The sequence below is a fragment of the Felis catus genome, chromosome D3 (genome assembly GCF_018350175.1).
Source record: "Felis catus isolate Fca126 chromosome D3, F.catus_Fca126_mat1.0, whole genome shotgun sequence".
NCBI classification, from domain to species: Eukaryota; Metazoa; Chordata; class Mammalia; order Carnivora; family Felidae; genus Felis; species Felis catus.
This window is the reverse complement of record NC_058379.1, coordinates 90,035,059-90,056,273: the sequence shown is the minus strand read 5'-3', so window position 1 is coordinate 90,056,273 and position 21,215 is coordinate 90,035,059. Positions and strand designations below refer to the sequence as shown.

The following is a 21,215-nucleotide window of genomic DNA, read 5'->3' as shown; positions in this document are numbered from 1 at the left end:
AACAAAATGTGGAAAACGTGTGACCAAAGACAGTGAAGAATTAAAACTGAAAAATTACGTGGCCGGGACTGGAGGGAAAAAAGAGGATCGTGACAATAAGCTCATGAAGATAAAACTGGCATCTGGGCTGCTTCCCTCGGAGCACGTGTGCTTCAGCAAAGATGGCGGAGAGGCCACATGTGCTTTTGACGGCTGCCAGGACCTCAGGAGATATAAGCTGGAGTCCCCCACGGGACTGGGGGAGGGAGGAAAGGGAAAGTCTCCAACGAGCCCAACTCGTATGTTGAACCCCAAAGAACTGTAACCTAACAGCATGGTAAACCAGAGGCAAGAGGCCATCAAAGTCCCACCGCCCACCTCAGACTGTTGTAACCCAAGCAATGAAACTGAGAGGAGCCTGGATGGCCAATATCCATACCCCCGGATACATGGCAGAAGCTAATATAAATCTTCATTGGAAGAAAATCTCAAGTTATTACTAATAATTCTATTAATAAAATGCCCATCACGTTAAAAAAATAAATGACCAACATAAGAGGAAAGGAAAAACAGTAAAACAAACACATTTAAAAAAACCAACAGAAACAACAGGCAACAGAAACAGACCTAACAAGGCTATAATATTGGAACTATCAGAAACAGACTTTAAAATAATGACTCTTGCAAAGTTCAAAGGCAGAGATTGGTAAATTTTATCTGAACAGGGCTGGAGGGTATTTTAGGTTTTACAAGCCATAAGGTCTCTGTTACAACTACTCAATTCTAAATACAAAGTTCTACATCCAGCAAATATACCATTCAAAATTAAGGCAAAAAAAAAAAAAACCCACAAAATTATCAAATGAGGGGTGCCTAGGTTGCTCAGTTGGTAGCATATGCGACTCCTGATCTCAGGGTTGTAAGTTTGAGCCCCACCTTGAGTGTAGAGACTACTTAAAAATAAAATCTTAAAAAAATATATTATCAGATGAATAAAATATAAAATAATTCATCAACAGATAAACACTAAAGCATAAAATGGTAACTCAAATAAAAAAACCACAAAAGGGTATTTTTCAGGAAGAAGGAATTCTATCATAAATAGGTCAAGAAACACAGAAGGAATGAAAAGATAACTAGGGAGGTAAAGGTAAATGAATACCGCCTGCCTAAAACAACTGTCCTCACTGGATCTCCAACATAGAAGGGGTGGGGGAGGAGGCCCTGTGGCCCAGCTCAGGCTGCGCTCACCCAGAAGCCCTGTGAGAGGAACTGTTCAGTCCATTTAGCTGAACGATGGAAAAGTGCAGGACAGGAAGTCAGTTTCTTGGATTGCTGCCCTGTCAGATTCTGCCACGGGCCCTCATGAATGTCCTTGCCTGGAAAAATATCCCAGAGACAATAGTGACTTATTCTTTCAAATAATGCTCTCTCACGCATATACTTGATGGCAAAGAGGACAGTATCACATGAGAAAACACGGCTCTGAAAACTGTAAGTCAAAAAGTAATTCAGAAGTAGTGGATCCTGAATGTGAATAAGTTTTAGAAATGTATTTCTATTTTTTTTCTATATGTAAATGTACATATTTTATTTTCATGTAAGCAAAATAGTATCTATTTTTTTAAGTTTATTTACTTATTTTGAAAGAGAGAGAGCACAAAAGTGGAGAAGGGCAGAGGGAGAGAGGGAGAGAGAGAATCCCAAGCAGGCTCCATACGACCAGCACAGAGCCCGATGTGGGGCTTGAACCCACAAACCACGAGATCATGACCTGGGCCTAAATCAAATGCTTAATCTACTGAGCCACCCAGGTGTCCCAAAGAGTAATTATCTTTTTAAAACTATCTAAACTAGGGGCATCTGGCTGGCCCAGAGGGAGGAGCGTGTGACTCCTGAGCTCAGGGTTGTGAATTTGAGCCCTGCACTGGGTGTAGAGACTACTTTAAAAAAAAAATGAATGAACTTTACAATGATCTAAACTATGTCTGATTGTTATATACATGTAACAATCCTCATAGGAAAATAAAAACAAAAGATTTAAAATTATATGTTGTCAACACATATGAAACGTACAGATTTAAAATGCTGAACAACAGTTTAGTCGTCAGAAAGGAAGTAACTGGGATTAAAGTACTCAAGGCCCTTGCCCTGTCTAGAAAAAAGGTAAGTGTACCACTTAATATTCAACTTTGATAAGTCAAGGATGCAGATGGTAATCACCAAGATAACCACTAAAACAAAAGTAAAAAAGGGCAGAACTTGAAAGCTCAGTGGGGTACGGACTAAAGCAGCAAAAACAAAAAGCAAAAAACTATCCCCAAAAAGGGAAGAAAATAAAGAGCAAAGGACAGAGAATAGAAAAGACAAAAAGCTTTATCTCCCTTTTTTATATATCCCTTTAACACTCTGCTTTATATTACATTTATTTTGTTTGTCTCTATTTCTCATATTAGACACATATCTCTGTGTTCTTCTCAATGTCCAGAACGTAGAAAATATATATTCCTTCAGTAAAACATGGTAAGCGAAGACCCACAATGCCAGAGGGCAATTCTTACAAGGCTGCGGATATGAAAATAGTTCCTGACCAAAGGGAACTTACACTTGAGTAGGAAGGCACCAACAAGACAGAAAGAAATAAATACACAAACAAAATACTTTCTAGGTAAGTGACACCATGAGGAAAATTAAGAGCCTAAGTGAGGAATAAGTAGTCAAGAGAAGGCAATTAAACCCGCACCCCAATGTCAACAAACAAGCCAAAGAGCAGTGGAGGCAGAGAAAAGAACCAGTACAAGCCAGGCAGAAACAGGGTTGGCAAGTTCAAGGCCAATGTGGCTTGTGAGCATTGAAAGGAGGGAGGCAGGAAGTAGGACAAAAGTTCCCGGAAGCAAAGGAAGGGGCTCTAATTTGACCTGAAGCTTCAGGTGCCTTCAGAATATTCAAGCAAACATCTCAAATAAGCAGTAAAATGAACAAGTCTGGGGCTTGAGAGAGAGGGAGAGAGGGAGGCAGGGAGGAAGGGACGAAGGCAGGCAGGCAGACATCAGGGCTAGAGATAAACTCGGGAGACTGGCACGGAGAGTTTGTAAAGCCATGATAGGAAAGGATATCGCCCAAAGAGAGAGTATAGATCAGATCAGAGGCTGGCGAACTACAACGCTCAGAGGGCACCAGCCAGGCTCCATCAGAAGAGCATGTAACTCTTGATCTCAGGGTTGGGAGCTCAAGCCCCATGTTGGATGAAGAAATTATTTAAAAATAAATTAAAATGTAAACAAATAAACAAAAACTACAATATTCAGGCCGAACGCAGCTTGCCCCTCGTTTCCGAAATCAAGTTTTATAGGACACGGACACCCTCGTCCATTTATGCTGCTGGGGCTGCTTTTGCACCACATGCTGAGACGGGGTGGCCTACAAAGTCCAAAACATTTACTATTTGGCCCTTCACAGAAAAAAACCTAATGATGCCTGGAATGCAGGGACAAGGGACTAGACACCAGAAGCAAGCACTGAGGGGAGGGACACTGCAAGACAGGCAGAGGCAGGGGGCAAGCAAAGGGTGGGAGAGAAGGAGCGGAGAGATAACAAAACAGAACCAAAAAGATACCCGGAGACTCTAGCATTGGAGAAGCCAAGAAACAAGTATCTGAAGGACCACGCAGACGACCGTCACGAATACTGAGCGCTGAGTCTGGAAGCACAGAAGTACCCAGAATACGCTAAGTTCCAGCTCTCACAGGAGCTACCAGGCCAAGTGGTGAAACCCCAAATACCGTTTTCCTGTTCCCTAATACCTCCCTTCCCTGCCCTAACTCAGAGCAGAAGCACTACAGGACTCCGTAACTGGGGGGCGTTTCTGCGCAATTGCTGTGGTTGTTGTTTCCTTAGAAGCCTGAGAGCAAACCTGCTCTCGGGGGAAGGAGGAAGGGACCAGATCACGAACGTTCGCTCATTTCCATGGTGTAAACGATCCCAATTTCAAGCTACCAACAGTATTAGCACCTAACTCGCAAAATTCCTGAATGTCCAACCACCGGTTCTCCCTAGCCACTGAGCCTGGCTGACCCAGCTTCAGCACACATTTCGGGGTGGGGGAGGGGAGGGGCACAGGACACTGGGAGGAGCACATTAGGTGGTGACAGTGTGAAGAGGGCATCTACGGAAGGGTTGAAACAAAAGTCGGAGACGCCCCAGGAATACAGGAGTTAGCTGAACACTCATACAGGTGAGGCGAAGCACCAAAACGTGAATTGTAGAATACATCATATTTAGTTCTTCATTAAATCCATGTGTTACAGAGATTTTAGCTTCTGTGAGGATTGCTTACACCTTTAAAATTATAGGTACATATTTTCTAGAATACATTAATAGCTTCCTTAAATGGTAGGTCAGAGGGCATTGATGACATGTGTAAATATTTGGAACCATGTGTCCTAACTAACAATTTACCTATGTATGCTATTATACAACTAGGTAAATAACGAATCATGGATACAAAGGTGAATGCAAAATGCAAGGATATTTAAATTACAATGAACAGGTCTTTTTTAATCCTCAGAATTTTTATACTAAAACAAACCCTCTAATAAACACCCGTTGACTTTCTATGGTCTCAAGGAAACGCACGGGTTTTGTAAATGTGAATTACATACCGCCAGCGGCAGGCGGTATCACGGCCTCCAAAGAGGTCCAGGTCTCAATCCCCAGAACCTGTCAACACAGCACCTTACAAGGCAGAAGATTTTTCGAAGATATGATTAAATTAAGGACCCTGCTACTGCCATGGACTGTCCAGAGGGGCTCAATGTAATGACAAGTGTCCCTAACAAGTGAAATGGGGAGAAAGGTCCAAGAGATCTGAAGATGCTACTCTGTTGGCTTTGAAAACGGAGCACAGGGCTATGGGCCAAGAAATGTGAGCAGTGTCTAGAAGCCAGAAAAGGCAAGGACACAGATCAGCTCCCAGAGCTCTAGAAGGAACCAAGCCCATGGCCAGCTGCCTTGTCACCTATTGAAACTCTTTTTAGAATTCTGCCCGCCAGAACTATAAGAAAAGAAACGTGTCGTCTGAAGCCACCAGGTTGCGGTATTTTGTTGGAGCAGCAATAGGAAACTTCTCCGCCGACTGTACTCCGTCCTCTCATGGTGCCAACACAGGGCGGCGCCTTCGTTTACTGCCTGCGGCTCCATGCCGGGGACGATGGCACCCATCCCAACACCCGATACATCCCAATAAATAATGAGACCATCATAACATGACACCTAATAATATAATGAAGACCCTTCTTTTCTTCTGCTCATACTCTTCCAATGTAGGCAGAAGCACCAAAAAACTTTACTAACAAAAATTGGGAAAGAAGGTAAGAAAATATTAGAGTCTGTTACTCCTCTTCTGTACCATGTCTGTTTCACTTTACTTCTCTGCCCTAACTTAAGGCAGAATCATTAACAGAAATCAATAATTATTTATTTGCATGGGTTTTTTTTTTCCTTAGAAGCCTAAAAATTTGTTTAGAAAAAGCATGTATTCACCAATGTCTTAAAAGCCATGAATGTTTGTTATGTTTAAGCTGCTGCTTATCCAGCCTACCTTCCATACAGGTTTATCTCAAGTCAATCTCAAGAGCCCTTGAAATGGGATTTGAACTAGTATCTTCCAGACACTACACTAGTCAGGGTTCTCCAGAGAAACAGAACCGATGGAATATATTCAGATGCTTAGATAGGAGGAGATTTATTATAGGAATCAGCTCATGTCGTTAGGAAAGCCAAGAAGTCCCACGATCCACTGTCTGGAGGCTGGAAACACAGGACGTCCAGGGGTGTGATTCAGTCCAAGTCCAAAGGTCCTAGAACCAGGAGCTCTGATGTCTGAGGCAAGAAAAGACAGACCACGCAGTTCAGTAGGAAAGCAAAGCTGCCCATCCCTCACTTTTTTATTCTACTCAAGGGCCCTCCAGAGACGAGGTGAGGCCCACCCACATCGAGGAGGGCAGACCTCCCTACTCAGCCTAGAAGAAGCTGGCCGCCACCACAGAGGCTAGAGAACATGACAAAGGGCACAAGAGGCTTGAGAGGCAATGTGTGCCTTCCACGCATGCAGAGGTCGGGGAGAACTGTGGGTAAGGACGTCACCCACTGGAATCAGCAGGGTGGGAGGCGGGGACAGAAGACAAATGGACAGTGAACACTGGGCCCCTTACAAGAGCAGCTCCAAATGCCGACAGGCCTTGGGACATGGCTGTGGAGGGCACAGGCCCCTCAAACAGCCTCAGAGGAGGAGGGGGGGCCATGGGACTAGTCACACTGGCACGTAACCGGAAGAAACGCAGAGGTCTGTCCACGATACGTCTGGTGCACACAGAACAACATTTCAAACTAACATGAACGAACAGATTATATGTGCTAAACCAGCACAGGTCCCTCTGCATTCTGCGAAACGGGGAATTTTTCAAGGATCTGATTCTTCAGAAGAAACCGTCTGCACATCAGAATAGAAAAGGCAACTTCATACGTGGGGAAATCAACGTTAAAAAAAATTAACAAAATTTTACTGTTTACTGTTTACAGATCACATTTTCCATTTCTAGCAAAATCCAATCCATGTATTCTAAATCTACAGTAAGTGCTGGGTACTTAAACGTGCTTAAATAAGTATCAGTCAACTAAAAACATGGAGGTCACATGTGGGGGCAGCAGGAGGAAGTGTCTGAGCAAGTGGAGAAGCCATTCTGGAAACAGAGAGAGATGGAAACAGATGTATAAACCAACCCCCAGCACGGCCTTATGCACACAGACTTCAAAGGGCACTGAGACAGAACTCTGGCTAACAACACGGTAAGGTAAAAATTCCCAGAAGATGGAAACTACTCGTATTACAGTTCTGATGACCCAGCCAGCTCCAAACTCTGGGAACAAAGAAGACGACTACAAGGAATAAGGCAAGCACTTTGATAAGCCCACGCCACAGTGGATTCCTCAAAGTTAAGTAAATAAAATGGTGGAAGGAGTAGGTTCTATGAGAAAACAATCTTTCTCTCATAGGGTAAAGCACTTAAAACATGGTTTAATTCTATCAATAGCAAAGTAACTCTCTAAAATTAAAAATGGCACCTTTGGACGTGTGTGTGCTGCAGTGGCCTCCCAGTATTCCTAATCCTCAATCAGCTTCAAGCACACAGAAGGGTGCACTCCCACGGCACTTAACCACAGGACAGACAAGGGTTTCTCCATGCTTGTCAAGACCATCTGAGATGTGGGCACCTATGAGCTCGACAATCAGAGAGCTGAATCCTGGCTCCAACCATGTGCAAATATACTTGGTAAAGACACCTAACCTAAGTCTCCATTTTTTTTCCAATCTAGCAATAAAAATGCCCACCTAATGCAGTCATCGTCAGGATTAAGTGCAGTAATACGCATAAAAGACGAGTACACTACCAGACATTGGAAATGTCCAGTAAATGTAACGGCCGCTAGTGTTAGTCCCTGAGAGCCGTCTATCATTAAGAGCACTACGCCTGGAAATCAGGGGCTTGGCAGTGATTTTCATTGAGTCATCAAAGCTAACGGTACTGAAGAAAACTGAAGGGACGTTCACGATTGACAGAATATTCTAAACTGAATGTAATACACACAAGAAAGGCATTTTAGTTTTTTTCAGGAAAGGATCAACACGGTAAAAGCACCGGTTTGAGTAACCTCCACTGTCTGTATGCAAGCCAGGCTAGAGGCCACGGAGCAGACACAAGACGAGAGGTGGCGTATGGGGAGAAACAGCCCTCGTAGAGGGATGAGGACAGTGTGAGTGAGGATGAGCCACTGAAGCATCAGCAGAAATGGTCAAAAAGCTGGGTGTGATCACTCAAGACAACAAAGCTGGAGAAGACGCTGTTTTCCAGCCTACGAATTGGACACCGCAGCCTCCGGGAGACCAGCGGGAACCCTGGGAGTGAGACACAGGATCGGGGACAGAACCTCAGCAGACTGGGGTGGACTCGGGGCACTCCCGGAGGAACACCCTGTAAGCAAATGCAGACACAGGGACGTGTACCCCACCCGGTAAGAAACTGGGAAATAGGCTCTCCATAGAAGATCTGGACCCTGTTCCCAGATTTACAGTATTTAGGGCACATGGATACCCAGTACACAGAACACACACGTCGTACGGGAGTACTTGAGACACGATGCTCAGACTTGTCAACTGTAGAAGTGGGTGTGCTCGCAAGCAGCTAAACGTGTGGTAATCTGTACGTAGCAACAGGTACCGAAACACCAGGCAAATTACCAGTCAACCAAGGCGATAATATAAAGGCATTTTCAGAATACCAGGTCTCCGTTCACCTACTTTCCCTGTACTCTTTCTCAAGAAGCTACTGCAGGATCAGGGGGCGCCTGGGTGGCTCAGTCGGTCAAGCGTCCGACTTTGGCTCAGGTCATGATCTCACGGTTCATGGGCTCGAGCCCCACGTCGGGCTCTGTGCCGACAGCTCGGAGCCTGGAGCCCGCTTCGGACGCTGTGTCTCCCTCTCTTACTGCCCCTCCCCCGCTCATGCTGTTTCTCAAAAATGAAAAAACATTGAAAAAAAATTTTAAAAAAAGAAGCTACTGCAGGAGGAGCTCCCTCAAAAGGAGATAAACTAAGAGGCGAAACAGACAACATGGGTGCGAACTAACCTTACTGCAGGAGTCACGTCGCTGCGTGTGTACATACGTGAAATCACCATGCTGTGCACCCTGAGAGAGCACCACGTTGTATGTCTCCGTGAGACTGGGAGCAACACAGCCCTGGGTACGGGGCACCGCCTGGAGACCAGAGCTCCCCCCAGACTGAGGCGACGGCTGTCTGCGGCAGGGAGAGGAGAGGCAGGTAAAGCTCCTCTATCTTCCTTCTTCTTACCGGGGGCGGAGCGGGGGTGGGGGGGGTGGGTAGTTCTATGTCCTGCTGCCTGGAGAAGCTGAAGACACTTATTCTGCCCACAAAGATGTTCTGTTCTGGCCTCTCCTGCAGCTGAAAGCAGTAAATGGCCAGACTGGAAACAGAAAAGAGAGCCAGCACCCCTCCGGCCACACTTCCACGGGATACCCAGCACAGCCGTCTAGCCAGATGCCCCCTCACCATGGGCACCATGTAATGCCGCGGGACTCGGGGTCTCACCCAGGAAAGCGTGCGAAGGGGCTCTGTGCCCAAGGAAGCAGAAGTTGGGTCGTGACCCGTGGCTCCGCTGAACTCCCGGGGAGCCCGTGTCTCTAACAGCAGCACTGCCCTCACTAACTCACTTAATAACCAAATAACACAGTTTAGGAAGATCCAGCCGGGAGGTTAAGTTACAAAGAAAATCAAGCAGCTTATTAGCAAACATGTAAAGTGACAACAGTAGTTACCAACGGGGGGAGAGAGTAAGATGTATCTGGGGAGGGGCTCTGGAGGCTTCTGAGGAACTGAACATCCTACTTCAACTGAGTGGTGGATATAAGGTGCTATTTTAATACTATTATCATCAACCTCTCAGAGTTCATATGTGTGTAGATATTATACGTGTGCATCGCAGTAAGGTGAGTATTACATGAACAGGTTGGCAGAAACTGCAAGCAGCCTCACAGTATTAATTCTCGCACCCCTTTCTGGAACCTGAAACGCAGGCGGTGTGTCCAGCTACAACACAACATTTCTGACCAGCACCTCACCAAGCTCTGCTCAATGAACTATAACTCAAAGTGTCTTATGGGACTTCCAGATGGGTTCTTTTCAAGGAAGATGGTGACCTCTCCTCTGACGGCCACCATGCCCTCAGCCTAGAACACAGATACAATGGCTGGTACCCCAGCAGCTCCCTTGGACCATAAAGTGACCTAGAAGGTGAAGACCCTGCTCGAGGACACAGGGACAGAACAAGGATGCCAAGATCTCTAATCACATGAACAAACACCAGACCAACTTCCTTTATGTGAGCCAGAAATAAGCTTGTATCATATTAGCAATAATCGCGCCTCGGATAAACCTCATTGGCTACGATACTGTCACTGCGCAAAGCTAAGCTTGTATCATATTAAAGCCAACAGAAATTAGTACTTCTTAGTATTTCTGCTCTACCCAGCCAAACTAATCTTAACACACAGTAAAGAACCAGAAATGAAGTGTGCAGAAAAAAAATCAATTCACTGTTTACTCTTCGAAAAGCACTAGATAGTCCACACATATGGTGTCATTTATTCCTTGCAACTACCTCCATTTTACAGACAACACAGATGCTAAACCTGGGGGGAAAAGGTGGCTACGGTCACGTGACTAGAACTGACAGAACCCAGATTCAAACCTGGGGCCTCCTCATCTTTTGTCATGAAGACAGAAACGATACACCCAATCAGCCCAGCCACTCTGGGAACAAGGCCCTACCTGGCCTACCCGTGTGGTTCTTAGCTGCACAGCAACACATTCTATGGAAAAAACTCACTCACTGTGACTCTATGCTTGGGAATGTACAATCTTTTACCTGTAGGAGACAATAAATGGTACAAATAACAAAAAAAAAAAAAAAAAATAGCTAGAGGGGCAGCAGTGAGAAAGCAAGATGGCATTCACCAATCCCAGCCCCTCTTAAGGCCCTTTTTTTTTTTTAATCAGTTACTAGATTTAAAAACTCATTTTTTTAAGTGCTTAACATACTTCCTATGGGTCATGATGTGGCATGTGAACATGTTCTTTCTTTTCAGAGACCGTGGTGATCACTGATAATTGCTACTTGTTCAATGTTACTCATGGGACAAATGTGGTTTGTAACCCGACATGGGTTCCCCCAAAACTGCCCTCTGACCCATTACATGCTCTAAGATCCTAGAGTCTCTGCAGAGCTGGTCCACCCCGTCCTGTCCTGCACTGCCTGGTGGCCGACTACAGTTCAGCTCCTGCACCCGCCCAGGTGCCAATTCTTTGTGGCAGAACGCCCTCAGAGTTAGAAAGCTCCTGTGTCGACCTACTGACATCTGTGTCTGACTTCCAGCGTGAGCCATACTTGAGAGGGGACCTTCTTTTTCTAGGAAGGGTGCCACTTCCTTCCTACTCCCCTGAATTTTCTCTAGGGTCCCTCACCTGATCATGGGACGAAAGCTCCTCCTGCATTCTGTCACCTTCCCTAGGATGGTCGGCATTTAGCCAGAGTTTTTGTGACATTCCAAGACTTGGTTCAATTATCTGAGGTACTGTGTGAACGGGGGGGGGGGGGGGGGGGGGAATGCTGCAGACCTTTACATTTCTGCAATATCCTCCTAACTGCTTAGTTTGTTACCAGCTAAATCTCCCAGTTCACCATTACGTAACACACTGTCAGGCCTGCACCTGCATTCTACTCCTGCACGGCTAATTTTTCAACTTAAATGTAGGACTTTACATTAAATATTTCCTTAGTTTCTGCCCCCCAATTTTTTAAAAAAGGCCTTATACCATGAAGGTTATCGACTCTTTGATCTATACCTCTCAAGTTTCTTCCATCAAAAAATCTGGTAAGGTTTTATGTGTTTATACCAGATGATGATAAAACTTCTACTAAAACAGGAATCACTAATTTAGGTCACTTCCAGCGCACAAGTATGATTTGGTTTTAGGGGCCACAGATACAAAGAAGAGCTACTTAGTGGCAAACAAGGACCTCAAATGTAAGGACAATGCCGTGATGATATGAAGAAGCCCATTCATTGGAACTCACGTAAAACTGGAGTTTAGAGGTTAGGGTAGATGCTTTCATGGACACAGACGATACCAAAACCCGTTTTCCCCTATGCATCTCACTACCCGTGTCGGCCTTCCACAAACAATCCAAGAATGTAGATGTTACAGAAATACAGTTGCAATTCACCTGGCAGTTTGATGCTGTGTGCTTGCACATGACAACACATTGATTTTACTTCTGCCTCCATGCAGACATCCATGTAAAGAAATCCATTAGGCAGACAGTTCTCATCTCTATTGACTGACAGAGTGACAATTGAATACTTTTCACCTTCCAAAGTGACTGACAGTTAGACACTTAAACAAGCCTTCAAGTTGCAATAATAGTATGAAACACTTTCAATTACCTGAATCAAACAAATCCATGATCCTACCGGCTGAATGCATTTTTCTGTCTGCTGCTATGCCTGGCTTGGTTTACACTATTATTTGGATAATTCTGTGCCTATTACAAGAATGTTTTCCTTGAAGAGTAAACTCGTTTGATAAGTGATGATTTATTTTTTAAATGTTAGAGGTACTTATAAACATTTAAAACATGGGTAAGTATACACAGCCTAACCAAAACCTACCTATTTCTCCTTCTGCTTGGGAACTTTTCCAAACCTAACGTTGTACTCTCAAAGCATTTCCTGTGGTCATCCGCTCTTGTGCGACAAGGCCCGTTATTATTACACGAAGGTCCCACGAACAGAAGAGGAGGGAAAATGGGAACGGATTGATTAAAATACAGAAATCACTGATAACATTTAGTCTACTTGGTTTACATTCCTAGCCTAATGGGTGTCACCACTTCCCTAAAAAGCTGGGGTAAAATTTAACAGGTTAAAGCCCTTCCAGTTAGTTACAATCTCAGTGTGCATGTTCATTAACAGAAAACTCACGATGAGACGCTGCAGCACACAGAAGAGGTCTTGCAAAGATCGAAGAGTGTCTGGAACCAAAGAACAGGAAGTGGACCTCACAAGGCTGCAGACTTGAAGGCATCCAGCTTTGCTGTCTCCCAGCTGATGCCACTGGAAACCAAGCTCGTACTTTTGATTTAAACACAGACACTGCTTACAGCCCTGTGAGGCAGCCCAGGGTGACTACAACGTACTGTAACTGCGCTGGCAGAAACCAGAGAGTCAGGACCGAGCAGAACCACTTCATAAAAATATGATCATTAAATGGGAGGGTTGGTCTTTTAAATTAAACAGCGACATCAAAAATGGCGCAAGCGTTTTAAGAGCCAAATTTAGCGTGAGGAGGAAAGGATCTAAAAATAAAACGTTTTCACACGTGCTCCCTAAATATTTGCCTTAGTAACCACGACATATAGTCACTGAGGGACTCTGGGTATTCAGTAAACTCTTTCTTCTCTAAAATAGGTTTTGTTTGTTTTGTTTGTAAATGGAGGCAAGTGACAAAGAAACTATCACATAATGTCATCTTTTCACATTTACTCCAACTTTTCAAAATAAGCAACAATTGCTGCTTACCCTAAAAATGTGCTTTTGAGAAAGGCAGGTAACTTGGGAACGTGGAAACACTTGATCAGGATGGAAACAGAGTTAATGAATATAAAAATTATATTGCTCACTAAAATCCCACTTGGCATTTCTACTTTTTAAAATATGAAAACCAAGGAATGGCTTTTTAAAGAAGACTAGTTTGTGATCAAATATGAAAAGAGAAATAATACCTTTTTTTTTTTTTTTAAATCATTACGGGACTTGGCCTTTCTTCTTAAAGTCAGGTTACTAAGCTCACAGCCTCTGAGAAGTCAATACTATTTGAAGGTGCCAATACAGAATTTACTGTGTGCACAACACAAAATGGCTCTGTGAGGAGACCAGCTTTGCAGGCTACACAGCAAATTGATTTTCTGAAAAGGAAAGCTGCCTGTATTTAACCTAACAGTGTAACCCTGTTGTACTACATGGAAAGGGATCATGCATATTGATTTCTTTATTACAATTCTTCTTGTGATCAGTAAACATTCACAAAACAGTCTGTTCTCAAAGAAAATCATGTGGTAAAAAATCCACTAAGTAGACTCTGGGTTTTCTATGTGAATTCTGTGCCATCTGCTCTTACCAGATAATAAGGGTATGAATCAGTTTATTTCTCAACTTTCCGGCGTCTTCTTTCAGCCTCTCAAAATAATGTGCATTATTGGTAAATCTGCATGAGTTATCTGCTCCATCGTTACATTAATTATGAGAAAACGAAGTTCTTTAAACAGTTTTTTTTATTTCAGTATTCCAAATTAAAATGGGTTTTCACCTATTTTAGATTCATTGCCCTTGGAACAGAACTTCTTAAAATAATTGTTCCCAGTGTGTCTATAATCTCCTCCACCAACATTTTAGGAGTCGCTGCTTGCTATTTCCACAAGAACACACAGAAACTTCCATGCTGTGTTGGCCTGGACCCAGCGACCAACTTAAAGCAGAGCAGTGATAGAACATGGATTTTATACTGCTTTCTTTGGAGACAATTAAACTTATAAGTCTGTTAATGTGTACTTTCCAGAATCGATGTAAGCAATTAAAACACCGCAACAGAAATGTTTTGTGAGGCATAATTACTATCAGGTCACTAGATATTATTTGGAGTCAGTTTACTTTATCACATTACGACATGACAGGACGTGAGGCAAAAATTATAAATTCCTTCCCTAAATCTGTCCTTTTCTGATCTAGATGGATGAAGAATAATTAACTCTTAATTATTCAGATGACTTCAAGGCAGTTTAGGATTCAGTGAAGACTGCAGTCATTTTAACCAAGGAAGGCAGTCTCTTCCATCATTTATCACATGTGCAACTTGACCAATGATGAATAAAAAAATCCATGTTTACCCACAGCCCTAACTGCTACCTTAGAGGTTGTTAAGCAACAAATTCCCTTTAAACTCTACCATATGCAAATCATCAGACACAATTTGCATTTTAAAGTATTTAACTCTACATATTTATTGGATTTTGAGGCCATGCTGATCATTGATTTATGTGCTTCTGGCAATCATATTTCCATATTTGTATGATTTTGATGACAGTAATAATTCAAATATGCAGAAAGTTGTTCTTTGAACAATATCTTTAATTACGTCCTCAAAGCATCATTGTTTTGCCTGGTGTCCTGACAAAAAGGGTTTGAAATAAGAAATGGCATAATAATCCAAAACGCATAGAAATATATTTGTCATTTTCTGTATACTACCAAATGCACAGAAGTGACTTTTCACATTAACCAATCCTTAACCTTAAAAAGGCTACAAAGCCCAGCAAACTTGTACCTAAATACTTTTATTAATACTGACACACTTTCACGACAAATCCAATCACACTTCATAACACTTGTGTTCAAAATGCAAAACCTGCCCCATTTACTTTGCCGCTAACTCAAAAACTTTTGCTGCCGTGTTTTTTTTTTATTGAAGTCATCACAAATTATGTGCTTTCTTATGAAAGCTATCAAGAAATATAATCATTAAAAGATTCGCAAATGTTTACCATATTTGTTTTCTCCAACACAACGATCAACCATAGCTCCTACAACCATTGTCAGCATAATTTTAAGACGATTTACCATTCAACTATATAAATAAATTTCCTACAATGTTCAGACAAATACAAATACAGCCATGAATTTTAGCTAAGGAAAGCAGGGTTAACAACTTCAAAATTAAGTAAAAGACAGACATATCTTTTTATTTCACAATTTTTTTTCCAATTTTGTAAGTAGACATACATTTTTATATGCATTTATTCTGTAATAACTAACATCCTACATGGTGCTTAATCAACTCTGCATATGTTAGGCATTTCAATGAACAATGGAACGGGTTTATTTTACAAAAAACAAAAGAATCAATCCTGAGGATAAAATGAAAATCATTAAAATGCAATCTTTAAAAAATAAAAATTTATGTATTTATGAAATCAGAAATAAAGCCCAAGACATACCAGCGTTAAGTTCTCTAGCTATTTCAAAAATCCATGATCTTTAAATACCCAGAGAAGACAAATTTAGGGAGAAAAATATTAATATGTGCTCAAATTTCCCCAGATGAATATACAAAAAAGTAAGAAAACATTATATGAATATTATATTTTAACCACCCCATTTAAAGCATACACACACACACACACACACACACACACACACACAGCGTTTTAAATTCTTACTGAAATTTACATTAATAGCTATTGTTTAGAGGAAGCTAAAATATCTTCTTTATGGATGTTTAGATCAAATTTAGTAGCTATCATAGTTGAATAAATGTCGACCAGTTTTTGCGAGAATACTCCAAACAAATAATCATGTAACATAAGCCCAAGTCCAGGCCACCCTAAACATACGTTAATTAAGAAGAAAAAATTTAGGAATATTCACAATCTCTCGGAGTCATTCTAATTAAAACAAAAGTAGGTTGAAATAATTTCCAAATAGTTATTTTACAGTATTTTTACACACATCATTTCTAATCATCATATTGACATTTTATACATCACAGTTTTCCTTTGTAGTATTTTAAACTCCATTCAACGTTCACCTAGGTAGTAATACTTTCCTAAGAGTTCTTTACTCATTAAAACTGTAAAACCTTGTCATCCTGTGAGTATGAAAATAGCAGTGAGGAAAACACAGGACGTTTACTAAGCAACTTAAAAAAAAATAATAAAGATGAACTGCTGTTTATATTGTAGTGATGTTAAACCGTGCTGGGAGGTAAGGTTACAGTAATATTTCCAGTTCCACATACAAAGAGGAAAAGAAGGAGGGGAAGGGAAGGAAAGAAGAGGAGAGGGAAGGGAAGGGACGGGAAGGAGGGAAAAGGAAGGAAGGAAAAGAAGAAAGGAAGGGAGGTGGGGAGGGAGACCAGGTTAAGAAATGAGGGAGGAAGACCTTGGAAGTGGGGGAGAAATTCTAGGGACACTCCTTAACTCCCCCTGGTGGTCACGCAAGAAATTGCACGGCTGACTCTCCCCAGTGGGGACAGTCCGTATTTACAGAACAAGTGCGGTGGTCACTGCGGCCGTGCGGTAGGAGAAGTGATTCACACAATGCAGAGAAGAGGGAGCTGAGAGCCAAGTGTTCTGAAGGTGAATGCTTCAGGGCAGGTCAGCTCTCCCTGGGCTCAGCCCAGCCAGCATATCTGAGCTTATACACAGCAAAGGCCTTGAGGGAGGAGCGTCCACACGTGAATACCTGTGTGCAAGACCACAGCTAAAGGAGATTACTCGGCTTACTGCGCCAGATCTCATGCTCATAGCAGTCTTCCTCTTCACTCTCTTTTTGTTTTTGCCCACAGTAATGCAAGTGGACAAAGAGGAAATCACACAGAAATACACCTGCATTATATGCTTTTAACGTGCATGTAAGCAACAAATAGGAGTCAGAACAATCAGCCGTGAAATCGTGAAATAAATGAGATTTTAAATCAATCAACACTCTTGTGTGAATTACACATACTACACAAAATGCTCCTTCTGTTATAATCCTTGTTATATAATTATGCCCAAAAAAGATATATTTTAAGAGATTACCCTCAATTTTACAGCTTTCACAGTCTTGAACAAGGAAAGTCTGCTTTCCACCGTGGATATTAACAACTCAGAAAATTTAATGAATAAGCAAACAGGAAGCCCACACAGACACACACAAAAAAGCTAGTGAAATATCTGACTCAAATTACTGTACGTCAGTAAAAGAAAAACACATGTACAAGCTCAACAGTTAGGAAAATAACCTCCTAGAATAGTGCATTCAAAGCAAGTATATCACTTAAATCAAGTTTCAGCACAGTAAAAAGCAATCCTAATAAACAACAATGGCTTTTATCAATAAAATTTAAATTATTAACAATTGGAAAGGATATGTTAAATATCTGCCTCTGATTATATAAATATCAAACCACAAAAATAATATGCTCAGTAAATAGTCTCCACATTACTCAACAACGTCCGTCTGAGCCACCACTGTTGCCTAGTCTCTGCTTCCCTTTCTGCGGTTCATTACAGGGCTACAGGGACTCATCGCGGGCTGCCTCTTGCCCTGTCCCTTAATTGCCCTCTAGGCACTATCCTTGTAATCACTGAAATGTTCTTAGCTTGGCCAGGTGCTCCCGAGGGCATAGGATAGATCTCCATGGTTTAGGAATCAAAGTATACAATCAGTACGTCCAGGTTTGAAACGCCAGAGGGGACAGGACTAATATTGTTTGCATTATTAAAATCTGTGTTCCCTGATCCTTCTGTAAACTTACATTGCATGGTCTCAGGGTGGGGTCAAACATCCTTTGTCCTTCAAGGTCTTTAACAAATAAAGGATTACTCATGTGTGTGTCCAAATGCAGGTACATATATGAACACTAACACACATCCATAAAAAATGAACTGCATACCAGGAAAAAAAAAAAAAACCCTCACGTTTACTAAATTTTAAGTGTCTTGGAAAAACAAGTCAGTTATTTTTATGGAAAGTAACCTAACTCAAGTTGTGTAAGTCCCTTTGATTCACAAAGACTCATCTGAATATTCCAAGTATCCCTTAACAAAATGTGTGAATGAAATTTCTTTTAATTAGTTACAACTGCAGCCCAATTCTTAATAGGCTTCTATTATAATGATAAATATATACAGTAGCAACAATAAAAAATACAAAATAATTCATTTGTCTTCAAGGGAGAATGTGAAATTTATACAATAAACTCTTAAGTGTGAAAATAAAATTCTCCTAGAACCTTGGCATTATTTTTATAATTTGTATAGCCGAGCAAAATGCTTATTAATAATAGATTAAGCAGTTGTAGCCAGCCATATAAATTGGCAGTTGATTAAAAAAGGATCTGAAATTACAGTCTTACAGTACCACACAAAAGCAACATTTTCACTTGTAAAATAAAACAGAAAGCTAAACCTTGAACTGCTTGGTTCAACGAATACCTGCAGGACATAAAATCACATCGATATTATATATGTGCATGTGCGTGCACGCGCACACACACACACACACACACACAACGCACACACACAACTCAAATAAAGAAAAACAAATATTCAGTGAAAGAAGACAAATCACACAGTAGTCCTGGGGGGGGGGGGAGTCTAGTCTTTTTCACATTTTTTGTTGCATTCAAAACCCCCACATACACAATAAATTCAGGCTCATTTACTCAGATACCACATGGTGATATTTATGGATGAGGGTGAAAAGTCGATAGTGATACTGATCATCTCAGTGTTCGGCTCACAAGCTCTTTCTACAGCCCAGTGGACAGACACACGTCCAACCGCAAGGCGGACTTTAAGTACTTTATAAGCTAACAAATATTCTTCCAAATAGTAAACTTGTATGTATTTTATTGTAGCCTGATTAAATTATGTCTAGGATATTTAAGTTCCGATTCATATTAATGAAAAACATGTATTTTTTGAAGCACACATATATATGTGTGTAAATGGCTCACGGTGCTTCAGTATAAAAGCTAAAATAAATTTTAAAATAAAATGATTGAATTTAGGGAAGCAATAACTTATGGACTGTATAAAAAGAACTCATATAACAGTACAATTTTCTACATAATTCAGTAATTACTAGTATTCCTCACATAATACAGAATTTTTAAAAGTAAACAATTTGTGATGAAACAATAAATAATGGCATTACTACACACTGATCAAAGAGGACACAGCGAAAATAGCACTTTTCAGTCATTTTAAAAAGATGTTCTTTTAAAAATAACGATGCTAGACGACTAAGCACACGAAATAAGAAAAATGTACAGGGCAGCTCATTTATAGTAATTCAACCTTCATCTTCTGATTTAGTTACTGTAAAAAATCTATTATAAGTTCAATTTGGTAGTGAACTGTAGCCATCTACTGGAAATGAACAGTTAAAGCAAATGCTTAATATCATGTTTCTCTGTAAAAAACCTGTAGTCTTTGTGCTTAATTTAGTGGACCAGAAAAATGAACAATCCTAGATACAGTAAGATAAAATTTATTATATCAGCCTCACAATCTCAAACCTGTAAAGATATATGATTTAGTAGTTTAAAATGTTATTTTTAAACTAATTTTCTGTTTTCCATATAAATTGCTTTCCATCACTAAGAGATTTTCTTGATCTTATTAACCTATGTATCCCAAGACTTACATTCTTAAAACAAGTAGCTACACAAATTCCAAAACTATTACTAAAAGTAAAGTCAGAGTACTCAGCAAGTGCCTTTAGCGACCAAATTGTAAGCTAAACGGAGAATCCAAATTTGGGTACCGTATTTTACTCAGCCTGGCATTGAAAGAATTTTCATAAAAATGAAAACAAAAATTGAGGGAAAAAAGTCTGGCCAGAACACGGCTTTAATTTTTGTTAGAGAGAAAACTTAAAATAAGAATTCTGTTTAAATATCAGAGTTCTGCCATATTTACTGCATGATCTGACTAGCAGAAAGACTTAGGGTGCTAAGTACACTCTAGGTAAATAATGTCATTCTTGATGGGCAAGAAAGTAAAACTGTATCCTATATTTTATACTTCCTCAAATATTCCTTCAATATCAATGATCTAATGGCATGTCTACTACCAATTTCTTTTTTAAAATATAAATGCTCAGTATCAGAACTATTCCACGAATTATCAAGACTTAACGTAATCATTGCGATGCAATGATTTAATTTCAGTTATTGTTAATGATGCTTCAGTAACTGACCATTGGTTAAAATTATTTCAACAGGTATAAATTTCATCAAACAAAAAGATTCTAATGAATAATGTACTAGTATGTTCATGATAAAACACAGACCAACAACGTAAATTCAAATTTTTTCCAAAACAGAAAGAAACTAAAATAGCTTGTTTTATTTCTTTCAAATAACATACGCTATTTAAATAAGTTATTATAAGGAAGTACTTAGTATACATGATCATATTAGTTTGATAGCCCTTTTACTTGAAATAATTAATGTGTGAATTATGTGAGAAATAATTTTTTCAAACTTGTTGATTTCAACATCACTATTTTATAAAAGACATTACTGAAATTGAAATGAATTCACAGTAAATCAATATATGACGGTGAAATCCACTTAATTTCTAAAACCCACAGTTCACACACTAACTTTCTGAGTACAAAACAGATTCTATCTTTATGGCTAGTAATATTAGTTCTACAAATATATTAATATTATACTTAGATGGGGAAAAATTTCTCTTAATCTTGAAACCAAGATATAAAAAAAGGCCCGGTATTTTCCAGATGTTTAAACATAAACTCATATTACTAACTTCAGTTGGCAAGTGGCAGTTTTAATAGCTACAAGATTCTACAGTTACTCAAGATATGGAAAATTGAGACCATGCCTCTTGAATAAACTTTTAACGTGATTCAACCTGAAATCCCTTCTAACTAAAGCAGCATAATCTATAAAAGCCAAGCTGGGAAAATTTCAAAGAAAATTCATAAAATTTCAAAGCAACCAGCTCATTTGATTGGAAAACATATATCCA

General features: G+C 40.6%; 1 protein-coding gene and 1 pseudogene across 9 annotated transcripts in view; both read right to left on the bottom strand.

Annotated features, from left to right (window-relative positions):
* ZNF407 (zinc finger protein 407) overlaps positions 1-21,215 on the bottom strand; it is a 455,477-nt gene that overhangs the window by 383,986 nt on the left and 50,276 nt on the right. The gene's annotated exons all lie outside the window — the stretch shown is intronic.
* On the bottom strand, positions 9,856-10,023 carry LOC111557421 (annotated as a pseudogene).